General features: G+C 43.3%; 1 pseudogene across 1 annotated transcript in view; it reads left to right on the top strand.

Annotated features, from left to right (window-relative positions):
* Positions 1-3,912: 3,912 nt before the first annotated feature.
* LOC147892589 (ABC transporter F family member 5-like) overlaps positions 3,913-14,535 on the top strand; it is a 51,853-nt pseudogene continuing 41,230 nt past the window's right edge. Inside the window, exons 1-5 of the transcript XR_015542311.1 lie at positions 3,913-4,722; positions 5,198-5,540; positions 6,849-6,992; positions 7,072-7,171; positions 8,203-8,279. The product of XR_015542311.1 is annotated as an ABC transporter F family member 5-like (transcript). The remainder of the gene's footprint in view (positions 4,723-5,197; positions 5,541-6,848; positions 6,993-7,071; positions 7,172-8,202; positions 8,280-14,535) is intronic.

Genomic DNA, 14,535 nt, shown 5'->3' with positions numbered 1-14,535 from the left:
GGGAGATGTGATGCCTTTGGGATTCCTTGGAGACATGGCAGTCTTCAACTATACTACAAAGAGAGTAACATTTTAGTACTAGGACTCACATTAAGATGAAACGGAGTAAAATAACAAAGAGAGAGAGAGAGAGAGAGAGAGAGAGAGAAAGCAACAACAAAAGCAAAAAGTTTGCATGTCGACAGAAGGAATGGTAAAAGACAATTGCATGCAGGTCTGAATATTGAATTATGGGGGCAAAGCATTTAGAGAATGGTGGAAAAGCAAAGAACAAATAGAGAATGGGGAAAAAGAGAAGAACAAAGAGAGAGAGAGAGAGAGAGAGAGAGAGCACTCATGAGAGAGCTACCCGCATTGTCCTGCCAGAAAATTCGAGGTGGAAATCAGAAGTTCAGAAGTTCGAAAGTGGAAGCTGGAAATCAGAAGTTTGAAAGTGGAAGTGATAGAGTGCAGGTTCGAAAGTGAAATAGCTGAGAGGAGACGCAGTGCGTGAAAATGTGTGCATGAGCATGAGAATGCGTACGTGAGAATATCTTGTGCATGAGAATCTGTAATCAATAAATATATTATTGCACATCGATTCGAGAACTCTCTCCATATCGCACACTACTTAGTACTACCACATTCTAGCCAATAGTACATGCACCGTAGCATGCTTTCACCCAATAATGCAAGTGAGTTTGTGTCGACCTACTGTGATGATAGAAGGCAAGCTAGAGAATCTCATGGATGAAGACATTTCATATGAGCTGAAGCACATATTCATGAATGAGCTGCAAAAAATGAATGTTTGCAACCTGTGGGTGGGCAAAATATGATAGGCTAAAAAAAGTAGAAGGCTTCATCTATAAAGGGGGTAGACACTTAGATGTTCATAGCTAGTGTAACTGGGGGCTTTTGGATTTAGTGGGTGCTCTTTTGCAAGTAATTATGGACCAATGTAAATATTCCAAGTTATAAAAATATGTTTTGCAAGGACTCCTATAGGAGATGATGAGTTGCAATGTGGGTGCACCAGGCACTCTAGATCATCATGGTATCGAATCTGACATGGTGCTGGTTTTGGGATGACATGTGTATCATTGTTATCCGTTGTCATGTGTGGGCTCCATCTTATTGTGAGTCAGGTGAACATCCATGTATTGGAATTGCGTTGATTTTAGTCTGGTCATTTGTGGACATTCATGGATTGATTGCCTTGCATGAAGTTTGTGTGTGGGGGTGGTGTCTAAGGTCTATGAAGCCAGATTTAATTGTCTTGGCCTAAGATTTTGAGAAGGGAATGGAAGAGTGGTAAAATCAATCTGATTACGTGGCTATAAATCTGAAAAATCAAGAATGACATGCCAATTGCATGCATGATGTCTATGTGACTATCATCTCCATGCTTCTAGATTGTGAGTTGGTGATGGCACGTGGAGATTACAATTGCAGGAGAGTTCTAGGGAATGGATCGTGCATGCAAGAGAGCAATTGATATAGCTGGAGAGAACTGGCTGGAATCTTGGGGCACATCATGAGAAATCTGGAGGAGGATGCCAATTTGATTTCACAAGAGTTCAACCGCAAGGGAGCTTTTGCTATTTCCAATAGAGAGGGACTGGAGAGCAGTCATGGTTGTTTTGAGGGTTGCACCACAGCTAGGAGATGGCCAAGCTTGATTTCCAAAAAGTTGCACCATCAACGAAAGGATGGGCCGATTAAGATCATGGGGTCTGGGCTAGTTTCTAGAGGATCATAGGACCTATGATAAGAAGGCGTGTGGTCACTCTATCAGTTTGAAGAGGCTAATTTCGTGGATTTTTGTGAGATGGGAAAGTGTCTGTGAGATCTTGTGTGATCGCTTTTTAGGCAAATTGTGTGAGAGATTGCCTTGATGTCCACGTGCTCTAGATACCTACTGTGGATACTGGTGCATATGTTCTATCTACATGAGCACCACATTGTGTTACTAATCCCATTGGTGTCCCTTTTCATTTTCAAATTTGAAGTTTCAGTTGGAAATTGTGAGAATTGTTTAAGTGCAGACCATTTGAGTGAAGTTTGGTCAAACTAGAGCCATGCTATGATTGCTTGAGGGTAGTCCAGTCATTCCCATCTTCTTTTGTTATCAACGTGAATGTTCATTTGTTAGAAAAGTAGGGAATTTGTTAACCTAAGAAGCCAGAGAGTTCTTTCCAACAAAAATGGCAACAGCCTGAGAGGTGCTTTTCAACAACCTTGAGAAGCCAGAGAGTTCTTTCTAGTAGAGCGAGCATTTTTATTTCTCTTGAAAAAGAAAAGAAAAATTGGTGGATATGGAAGAGCATATACTCTCTCAACGAAGGCCTTGGGAGTTTATGGTGGCAATAGTCTACATGCTTTCTATGGAGTGGGTGCCATCAAAGATTTTCTTTGGTCTTTTCATTTGATTTGTCAGATTGTTCATTCGGAATTGAGGTTGGCTTGCTAGGTTGTTAGATGTTGAGATACATGATTTGATAGTTATCAAAATTTTAGCCCATGTAACGATCATCTAAGGTTGTATAAGTGTGTGTACTTGCAAAGTTGAACTTCGTGCACTAGTGATTAAGGTGCTCAAATTGCAATAACAACTTTATCCCAGTGCTTGTAACCTTACTCCCCTGGGTATGATTGGAGGTTTCTTTGTTGGTTCTTTTGTTAAGAGACCAATTCCCACGGGAAGGCCTCATGAATGCTTTTCATCTTGTCTTAAATAGTGTAGGAAAGGTTGCAATAGGCCATAGCTAAAATGGAAGGAAAAATGTTAAAGATATATAATAAGATCCAAAATTACATGATGTGTGCACAGAGAGCTCCATTGAATATATTCTTTTTTGGGGGCCTTACTTGCCCCCCCTCCCCACCTGGCCCCCCTTCCCTCTCACCCCCCACCACACACACATGCACCCACCCATGCAAGCATGATCATCTAGGAGTGGCACAATTGCTTGTGGCCTACACTTTATAGGGAGGAGGGGAATCGAACACAGGCACATGGATCAAGTGGGCGAATTCCCAAACCACCCAAGTTGCCGCTACTGCCTCGCTGCACAATACACATTCTCAACAGAGCCTGCATCTAAGAGTTGCAAAAACAACATCGGTTTCGAGGCGTGAACGTTCGTTTCTCGAAAAAGCAAGGTATTCTGGTAACGTGAGAAGCCGAAGAGTTCTTTCAGATCGAAAAGGCACGAGCCAAGGAGGTGAGTGCCGACAACTCGAGAAGGCGGAGAGTTCTTTCACTAGAGAATCACCTATGTTCTCTTGAAAAAAAAAAAAGGAAGAACAAGTTAAATTATATTCAATAGGCCTGCTCCGACGAATCATTTTTGCGGAATTGAATTTTTGTTGTTATGTGGGGATTGCAATGTATAACAATGAATGGTTTGATCAGTTTTAAGCCTCTCGATGAATTCGTCACACCCAACAGTAAGCCAGGCACCAAGCAAAAGCACCTTTGCCTGAAATAAGGTGCTACAACATTAATGCAAAAACCAAATGATTTTCAGCGATGAGCGGCTCTGCAAGATCCAACTAAAAACCAACACACCGTGCAAACTTGCAACATAGGAAAAGACTAGTGCAAATAGCAAAGGCTTGCAATTGCAAGTAGCCGAGCAAGCTTGTGGAGGAACGTAAGAGCTAATCGTGGTGAGAAGGTTAAGGGATGAAGAATGGGTGCCGCAGTCGTAACAGTTGGAGAAAGAAATTAGTAGAAGCCACAAATAGTTGTAATCAAGAGCCCCAAACTGTTGAATTGCAAAGGGACTCACGAATTGGAGAGGTGCAGGATGCATAGTGCTGTAGAGATCGCGTATGTGAAAAAGGTGAACAAAATACGATTCAACAAAGCTAAGAATCTCACCATTCAATATTCATGTTCATAGTCACAGTCTCAGAGCCTATGGGATGCCAACGTTTTACAAGCTGCTCGCCAACGAAAAAAGGCTCCAGGGGAAGCGCTTACTCTTGGTATCCTCCCATTGGGGATCAACGGAAGCCCATACAAGCTCGTCAAACTTGGAATCGAAAAATGTCTCAGTGATCCGAACAAAGAGGAATCGGAGAATTCGCACTTCTGCTGTAGCTGTACAAACAGCGGTCGACACTCGTCTCTCGTCTAACGAGGAAAACAAAGTCTCGAAGCGAAGTTCAAGCGGAGCTTCGAGTGTTTCTTCTGGTGTTAAGCTGGAGCATATAAGCAAGACTTTTAAAGGAGCGACAGTCCTTAAAGACGTGACTTGGGATGCCAAGAAGGGTGAGAGGGTGGGCCTTGTAGGCGTCAACGGAGCTGGCAAGACCACACAATTGAAGATAATCGTTGGCGAAGAAGAGCCGGACTCTGGCAATGTTGTGAAGGCTAAACAGAACATGAAAATATCTTTTCTTACTCAAGAATTTGATGTTGTGCCTACCCGCACTGTGAGAGAAGAGTTCATGAGCGCATTCGCTGAGCAAATGAGCATTGCCGGCAGGCTCGAAGAAGTGCAGAAAGCACTGGAATCCTCTACCGAGGACTTGAACCGCATGGGAAAGCTCTTAGATGAGTTGGATGAACTGCAAAAAAAAGCACAGGCAGCAGATTTGTATGATGTGGATGTAAAGATCAACAAGATGATGCCTGAATTAGGCTTCACTCAGGAAGACAGTGATAGGCTTGTGGCTTCATTCAGTGGTGGATGGCAGATGCGGATGTCTTTGGGCAAGATTCTTCTCCAGGTTAGATGATATTTTGACGTTGTGTTGTCCCGTTTCCTGCAAGCGTCATTTGGTCGCTAGTAACATATCACAATATCATAGAGGAACTTAGTTACACCTGATAGCATGTTGATCTGTGTAGAATTGCATGGTAAAGTATTTAACCCTGCCGTGCATGATCGAGTTGATGGTTTGCGACTGTGGATAGTAACTATCACCAGCAAGTCATGTATTACACATATCTTTTAAGCCTGTGGTTCGCAGCACTGTCCAGTGAGGTGGTTGCGACTTGCACCAAATGACGTGCCTTGTATGTTTTAGGATGTGGTCCACAGAAGCATTGCGAGTGCTCCTGCTTCTTAGGAATCTAGACGTCTTTCAATCATTAACGTTTGGAATCTCAACTGTGTGGCATCATATCAAGGAAGTCTCAAGGTTTTCATATTTGTGCTTTCTTACAAGAATTTCTTGTCAACCTATTTTTCTACTGGTCCAGGATCCAGATTTACTATTACTGGATGAGCCTACAAATCACTTGGACCTTGATACAATAGAGTGGCTTGAAGGTTATCTTAGAGGACAGGATGTGCCTATGGTTATTGTTTCACATAACAGAGCTTTTTTGGATCAACTCTGCACCAAAATTGTTGAAACAGATTTGGGAGTGTTGCAAACATTCGAAGGGAGCTACAGTAATTATGTGCAGGGTAGGGCAGAAAGAGCTGAGGCCCAGCGTATGGCATGGGAAAAGCAGCAAAAGGAGATAGCCAGAACCAAAGAAATCATTCAGCGTCTCAGTTGGTGGGGCAAATTCTGGTCGAGCCACAGCTGCTGAAAAGGTATACTACGGACTGCTACACTTGACATTTGTACGGCCCCAAACCTTGTTCAATTTCAGAGATTAGATCTATCTTCCTGACCTCTGCAGCTATTGTGGATCTCAATTTGACAAGGGAAGCCCCATAATTCAAATTTGCGGGTACTTTATGTTTCCTAACAAAACATATTTCAATAAGTGACATCAGATACCCATCATAACAGTCAACATCGACTATTGCCTGCTGCCAGGATTGACCTGTTTATGTGTGCAGAAGGAATGAGAGTCATACCACATAAATAAGTATGGGGATGGTTTTTGTATTTTTCATGTCATATGTACATTTTAAGTAGCGAGAGTCAATATTGCAAGCATGTCTTTGCTGTGCTGATGCTACGTTGCTTAGTTTTGGGGATCTGCCAGTGGTTTGGGAAGTTTTGATGCTATACATACCCACATGTTCTGGGGATGTCATAGTAGCTAGTCCCTGCTATCCGTGATGGAGTTTATGGTTTTCAATCTTATGAGTGACTATCGCGAGATTGAAACTGCACTATGTTGTGTTTTTAGAGGATGAGTTTGGGAATGTTCCTGGATTCATCTAGGTATATGCTTCTGCCGTGTTAGCGGACATGCAAATTTCACCTTGTGAAGTTTTTGTCCAAGTTGCGGCATGTTGGTATTGCGATAATTCTTTCTATCTTAAATGGTGCGTTGCCCTATCAGCTAGATATAGATTTAGATGCTCATTTGGGAGAGACTAAAATGAAATCGTTTAGACTTCACAAGCAGTTGTAGCTTGAATGAAGAGATTTGGACTACTTTTTGATTAGCCTTCTCCTTTATTGCGAGCCTTTGTCATGGCTGAGTTTGCCCTTCATCTCTGGAGTGCCGATAGAAACTCAGTACGAAGACTGTGTATAAATGGATGCTCGAGTATGCATGGGTGTGTGGATTTGTATGTGTGAGAGCATACTTTTATACTATGGTCTACACCCACTGTTGGGCGCTGATGACGTCAGTGGGGATGTCATAGTAGCTAGTCCTTGCTATGCGTGATGGAGTTTATGGTTTTCAATCTTATGAGTGACTATCGTGAGATTGAAACTGCACTATGTTGTGTTTTTAGAGGATGAGTTTGGGAATGTTCCTGGATTCATCTAGGTATATCATATTGAATCCTTAACACAATTGCTGAGTAAGCTGGATCTAATAATTTGATCTTAATTTTGCCTTTCCTTCGGCATATCGAGGAAGGTGAGTGTATGGTTTCCCATCAGAGTTTGTGAATCCAGGTAATGACATCTTTGTTGGCATTTGTGTGTTGTAGCAATTGGATAAGATCCAAAATGAAGAGCAAGTCGAAAAGCCTTTTGAGCACAAACAGATCAAGTTTCGTTTCCCTGAACTGGGGCGCAGTGGCAGGATCGTTGCTGAAGTCAAGAAGTTATGCTTGCAGTATGAGAGAAAGTAAGTTGAGCTACATTTTGCATGGAAGGTGTACACATCTTGGTTCAGATTGGTGCTAACTGGGCCATGATTTACTGATGCAGGTCTTGTTTAAGAACGCTGATCTACTTGTTGAGAGAGGTGAGAAACTTGTAATCATTGGACCCAATGGTTGTGGGAAAAGCACATTGCTCCGATGGATGCGTCAATTTTACGAGCAAAAACCTATGAGCAAGTTTATCCGAGCATGTTTTTCAAGAGATTTTTAAAAATGTTTTTCTTTAGGAAACATGGTTTTTACACTTTTATTTTCACTAGAACTAGATCCCTTTATCATAAAAATATATAGACTAGTCACTCATTTATTTTTACACAACATAATTTTCTTATTTAGAGACATCCCTTTGTACCCCTATTATTACCTTAAAAAAGTGTTGATTCCTTTAAGAAACATTTCTCATAATCACTCTCAATGTAATAATACTATGCATATATAATTACTTATTAACACATTTATATCATATGACAATATCTTTTTAGTGTTTTTATAGCATATTTATGGACATGTTTCTAAAGAAGTTTAAATTACTATAAATAAGTATTAACTTGGGCTTATATATCACTCTCATAAAATACATGTAATATTTAATACTATATATGAAAGATTTTCCAAAATATAACTCCATAGATGTGCTCAAATGGGGTGTTCCGATCAATTTGAGTGGTTGAATGACTATATTTGGACATTGGATATGAAAGTTATGTCACTTTTAAAAGTGCTGTCCAAGGTAGTTTCGCCAGCGAAACTACCTTGGGAGACTTGCTTCAAAGGGGTTTCGCTGGCGAAACTACCTGGATGGCTTGCTTCAATGAGTTTTCTTTGAAGAAACTCTTTCATGAAGATAGGTTGAGAGAGGGTTTTCAATGTCACCCCCTATTACGTAAAAGTTGTAAGAAGGATCATAAGGGAATTTTCATAGAGAAATATACTCTACATGTGGGTTTCTTCAAAAGCCATCCCATTATGCTCTCACCATTCCTACAGATTCACCTAAAGATTTTTGTATAAAATAGGCATTGCTATAATACTTTGCATATTTCTAAGTGAAACTATGTTTTCTTCTGATCGATTTTTGCCATATTTATGCATAGTTGGAAGCTTTTTTTTTCTTTCGCTCGGACGCTCGGAAGATTTCGCTCAGAAAATGCTCGTCCCCTGCTCCGATTACTGTTAGGCATGGAAGAACCAACATCTGGTGACATACGTCTCGGTGAGCACAAAGTCGTTCCTAACTATTTTGAGCAAAATGAGGTTCCTATTTCGCTCAATTTATTTCAGTGACTTTATTTGCCTCTTTTAGCAGTAGAAACACATGCACACTTACAGCGCACGTATGCTCTCCAAATTCTTCCTTTTCATCATGCTGTTTTCTTGTAAAGTGTGAGTTTATTCATCAAGTGAAATCTGATGGCTGCTATTATCATTTTCTGCATGCTAAAATCTCTGCTGATGTATTTCTTCTTTCTTTCTAAATTAAATAGCCTGTAATGTTGGAGGTGGCGGCCTTCACCCCTCGCAGCATGGTTAAATAGAAGAAATGAAGAGGGGGCCTGTGCTACGTACACGTGTAACATGGGGAGACTAATCCCATATAGCAATATGGAATCTTGGTGGCCTTGTATATAAAGGCCTTAATGAAGACCTCCTCATATCCCTTGGTCGACCTTTTTGGGATTGAGGAGGTAGTGTATGGGGCGGTTTGGGACTCGTACCCGGCGCTTACGCTTTGTGCATGCCAACATGGTATCAGAGCAGGTTCATTGTGTGCAGACTGTTCTGGCGGCGGTTTTGCACACGTGCTTGACATTGGGCACTGTGTGGAGTCTATCACGTTCCACGATGACAATTAATTGCGACTTGACAGTGGCGGCTCTTCTCAATTTGCTCCATGCATGTGCCTCCCGTGGGCTTTTGTGTAGGCTGATCTTTGGTGGCTACATGGACTTTGATTTGTCCCATGTGCCTTGTTTGGTTGGCCCCTCCTTGCTTTGGTTGGGGGTTGCCTTTGGTTTAGTCAGTTGTACCTTGGGGTTCGTCCACAGGGGGGTGTTGGAGGTGGTGGCCTTCACCCCTCGGAGCATGGTTAAATATAAGAAATGAAGAGGGGGGCTTGCGCTGCGGATGTGTAATATGGGGAGACTAATCCCATATAGCAATGTGGAATCTTGGTGGCCTTGTATATAAAGGCCTTAATGAAGACCTCCTTGTTGGGGTAAAGGCACATTGCCACCCCTTTATTAAAGATATGACACCTATGACTGTCTTAAGACAGTCATAGGGTGAAAAACCTAATCCTGATAAAACTTATGAGTTTGTGGTGTGGCTCATCACTTCACACCCACATCTTTGGTGTCACTCCTCTCTCTCACTCTCTTCCCGTTGTACTTCTCCCTCTTTCCTTCCCTCTCAACTGGTATCAGAGCCTTCATCTCTCCCTCCCCACTCCTGCCTACCTCTCCCTCTACCCTACCTTATCCCCTCGGGACTCGTGCCCTCAGCAGCGTGCAGGCAACGTGGGCGGAGCTTGGCATTGCTGCGCAGGCAGCGCGGGCTGCAGCGGGATAGCGCGGGCAGCAGCGCGGGGCAGCGCGTGTGCGGGCAGAGCAGGGCGGCGCGGAGTAGCGCTAGCAGCTGCAACAGCAGCAGCTAGCTGCTGCTAGCTTAGCTGCTACCCGCTACCAAGCGGGCGCAGCCAGTGCGCAGCACCGGCGCGCACCCAGGCAGCACACGGGGCAGCCGTACGGGAGCGTTCCGTACAGCCATCCGTACCGGCCGTACGGAATCCGTACTGTCCGTACGGAAGCCGTACAGGTACCTGTCAAATTTTTTTTTTCTGCGTCAGGGAGTTGCGTCAGGGAGTTTTGGATCTGTACTCTGCACAGGTACAGCAGGTACAGTGGTACCTTGCACAAGTACACAGGTATAGAAAGTACAGCTGGTACAGCAGTTTTTCTTTGGGGAAAGAAGAAAAAGAGAGAGCATTCCCGGCTGTTCAGTTCTTAAAACTGTGTTTTTTGAGGTACAGCAAGTACACTCTTGTCCCTCATGCTTGAGGTGACTAGTACCACAGTGTGTGGTGGTCGCACAGTTATCTTGTTTCGGGAAGGTAATGCCTTGATTTTGCAGAGGGCTTGTATGCTTTTGCTGAGTGCAAATCTCAGCTTTTGGGTGACATTTTCAAAGGGCTTTTGCCTGGAAGTTTATGCAGTGTATGCCTTGAGGCAGTGTGGAGCCAGGGAGCCCACATTGGTCTTGTTTCCACAGTGTATTCAGTGACATTTCTGCAGGTCACATTTTGTGTACGACACCTTGAAAAATCTCAGTTGAGCCACGCTTGGCCAGGGCGCATCGAGTTTACTCGGTCCCTAACTGTCCATCGTTGACAGTGCTCAAAAGATTCTCTCTTTAGTGTTTGTACGTTGGGATCTGTGTTATTGTGTACACAGGGCTGTTTATGCATTGCATTGTCAGGTGAAAGTGCCAGGAGAGCGCTGTATTTTGTATGCTACCTCAGTGTTGAGGTGTTTTTCACTTGGTACAGGTGTCAAATCAAGGGGCTTTTGCCTAGATTTTGCTTGAGAGCACTTGGGTTACTGTTTGAGACCTTCAGATGCCTTTTATCCCCTTGGCAGAAGGGTGATTGCTTGGGATTTGTCCCATTTTCTGTTGCAGGTTTGTGACAGGCTGAAGTGTCTGGAGCCTCTTTTCAGTGAACAAAACAGTGTATGACAAGTGGTTTATGCATATAAAATCAGTGCAATACCTCATCTGAGGTGGGAGAAGTGATCAGGACAGCAGTGTTTTGTGTTTCGTCAGCTGATGATGCACTGTTAAAGCACTTGTGGAACAGCTGCAGCATTCTGAAATTACTGTTTTATGCCTATTTGAGCACGGTACAGTGTGTCAGAAGGTACAGTAACTGGAGGGAAATTTTTCTGTTTTGCTGCAGATTTTTTGACAGTAAAAACAGCACTATTGTGAGTGCTCCTGGCTCTTGATAGAGCAGGTTTTTTCTGAGAAATCAGAATTTTATTCAGTCTTTTTTGACTTACAGGGAGTCAAGTACTTTCCTTATCTGATATGGCATCAGGGGGAAGTGAATCATCAATTCTGTTTTGCTGCAGATTTTTTGACAGTAAAAACAGCACTATTGTGAGTGCTCCTGGCTCTTGATAGAGCAGGTTTTTTCTGAGAAATCAGAATTTTATTCAGTCTTTTTTGACTTACAGGGAGTCAAGTACTTTCCTTATCTGATATGGCATCAGGGGGAAGTGAATCATCAATTCTGAACATAAAGAAATTGGAAGGGGCACACAATTATGCATTATGGGCAGAACAGTGTTTGAATGTACTTCTGCTTAAGAAGATTTCTAAGGCCATAAGGGTGAAGGGTGTCAAGCCATCTGGGATGTCAGATGATGAGTGGGAGGAGCTAGATTTGTCCGCGAGGGCTGCTATCATGCTTACTCTCAGTGATTCTCTTGTGTTCAATGTTCAGGCTGAAAAGACCTCTTATGGCCTATGGCAGAGGCTAGCAGAATTGTATGCCCAAAAGAGTTCAGCCAGTAAGGTTTATTGGTTGAAGAAGCTGGTTGATATTCGCATGAAGGAAGGTACAGCTATGACCTCACACTTGAGTGAGTTCAATGCCATCTTTACACAGCTGATTGCACAGGGGTTGAACCTTGATGAGGAGTTCAAGGCTACTTTCTTGTTGTGTACCTTCCCTGAGAGTTGGGACACTTTCAAGACCACCCTGTCTAATTCAAATGTCACTCTTATATATGCTGATGTAGAGAGCTCTCTCCTTATGGAGGAGATGAGCAGGAAGAATAATGCGGGCAGCAAGTCTTCAAATGCTTTGCAGGTACAGGAAAGAGGCAGGACTCAGCAGAAGGGGAGATCTGCTAGTAAGTCCAAATCCCGCAGTCAGTCCCGTGGCAAAAAGGATATTGAATGCTTTTATTGTGGCAAGAAGGGACATGTGAAGTCTAAGTGCTTCAAGTTTATACGGGATCAGAAAGCCAAGAAGACTGAGGCAAAGGATGCAGGTAGTGGAAGCAAAGGCAAAGGCAAGGCCAAGGTAGATGACTTGGATGCAGTGAATGTTGCAGCAGAGGACAGTGACAGTGACATACATGATGTTTTATGCTCTTCTGCTGTAATTGCACATACTTTGGTTATTGATGGCCATGACATGCACACCTGGCTCTTGGATTCAGGTGCTTCTTTTCATGTTACTCCTCATAAGGAGTGGTTTACTTCCTACATAGGTACTCATGGAGTTGTTCACCTTGGGAACAACTATGCATGTCAGAGTGCAGGGATTGGCAGTATACAGATAGTATTCCCTGATGGACGCATATTTATGCTTGATGGTGTTCGCCATGTGCCGCAAATCAAGAAAAATCTGATTAGCACTGGCTTGTTGGATGACAGTGGTTGTTAAACTCTTTAGCTATTCTAGCCTCTACTGCAGATCACGGGAGCAACACCATGTTTCACCTCCCAGCCAATTCTTGCTAAGGCTCATGAGCCAGACAGAGATCTGCGTTGAAAATCACATGAATCATTTTCTTCTCTTCTCTCTCTAGCCTTAGCAAACCCCAATTCCCTAGATAGATCTAGATGCCACATGTCATCCATATAGGGCCTTCCTAATGCAACATTTCACCCCTCTCTTGGGATGCATTTAATTCCTTGCCCCTAGGCACAATCTTAGCACTAGGCCCTTGGTCTCAGATCTATCTAGTCTGGTGCTATCAGCCCTCACCTAGGACCTTGACATTAAATCCCTCCCGATCATTTACATGAAGCGCAAACACATATATTACAGAGATAGATCCTATAAGGGAAATGTCGACTGATTCTTCCGACAAACATAAGCGTCCTCGATGATAAAGTCTGGGAACACTCTCCGCAACTGATATACGGTTTCCCAGGTAGCTTCGGATAGAGGCTGACCATGCCATGCAACCAACACCGTGGGTATCTTTCGATTTCGTATTTGCATTGTTCCTCGATCCAGGATTCTTGTTGGTTTGCGCCTTGCAATATCCTCTATCTCTTGAAACAAAACCACACCTTCGATTAGTGAGTCACCTGTATGTAAAAATTTCTTTAAACGTGAAACATGAAAAACCGGGTGCACCTTACACCCTTGTGGCAATTCTAATTTATAGGCTACACTGCCTATTCTCTTTAGAATTAACCACGGCCCACAGTATCGAGGTAATAACTTAGCACACTCTCGTGAAGTCAACGACTTCGAGTGCGAAGGAATTCTGAGAAAAACTTTTTCTCCTTCTTCAAATACTCTTATAGACCGATTTTCATCCGCATACACCTTGGCTCTATCCATAGCCTGGCAGCATCTCCCGCATCTGAACTACAAAGTTCGCGGCACTAGGCACTTTCTGAGGTACTCCAACTATAGTCGGATTGGCTGGTCTATAACCATAGTTCAGCTCAAACGGACTGAACCCGGTAGATGAATGTTTCCTATCATTGTAGGCAAACTCCAACAATGGCAACCACTTGTCCCATGTATGTTGCCTCAATGACACATATGCCCTCAGCATATCCTCTAAAGTCTGGTTGACTCTCTCCGTCTGACCATCCGTCTCAGGATGATCCCCACTACTCATTCCCAACTCAGTCCTTAGTGTCTCAAATACCGCTGTCCAAAAATGATCGGTAAATCTAACATCTCTGTCTGACACTATGGATCTAGGCAATCCATGCAGACGAAATATATGTCTAATGAACAAATCCGCCACTTGCGGGGCACTAACAGACTCTCTAGTCGGAATGAAGTGAGCCATCTTGGTTAGACGATCAACCACCACAAGGATAGAATTATACCCTCCTTATGTTGCAGGTAGCCCTACAATAAAGTCCATGGAAATGCTCTCCCACTTACTTAGTGGTATTTCCAAGGGCTGTAAAAGTCCGGGTGGCTTCACCCGCTCGGCCTTACTTACCTGACACGAGAAACACCGTGTCACATACTCATGAATATGCTTTTTCATCTTTGGCCAAAAGAAATCTCGCTTCACGAGATCATAGGTCTTCTCGACTCCTGGATGTCGCGTACACGGGCTATCATGGCATTGTCGAATGACTCTCTGCCTGAGATCATTCTGACCAGGTACTACAACCTTGCCATTTCTAACTAGCATATCATCCCTTATGGTATATCTTGCATAAGTTTGGCCTTTCTTGGATGCCAGGTCATCCATTTCACTTTCCCCGGGTTTTAACACATGAGCTTTAGGCCATAAGCTCTGGACAAACTCGTCCACCTTTTGAGTTTCTCTAATCTCGGTCATTAGAGCACTCTCTAATACCGTGAAACTCAGGTTGTGCATAATGCGAGACAACGCATCAGCTACCTTATTGTCCTTTCCTCTTCGGTACCGAATCGTTAGATTAAACTCCTGCATGAGCTCTGCCCACCTAGCTTGGCGGCCCCTCAAGTCAGGTTGTTTACAAAAATGTTTCAGAG

Source organism: Dipteris shenzhenensis, chromosome 16 (genome assembly GCF_047967505.1).
Source record: "Dipteris shenzhenensis isolate YYH24624 ecotype China chromosome 16, Dip_SZ_1.0, whole genome shotgun sequence".
Lineage (NCBI taxonomy): Eukaryota > Viridiplantae > Streptophyta > Polypodiopsida > Gleicheniales > Dipteridaceae > Dipteris > Dipteris shenzhenensis.
Note: the sequence above shows the minus strand (reverse complement) of the source record. Positions and strands in the feature narration are given on the sequence as shown.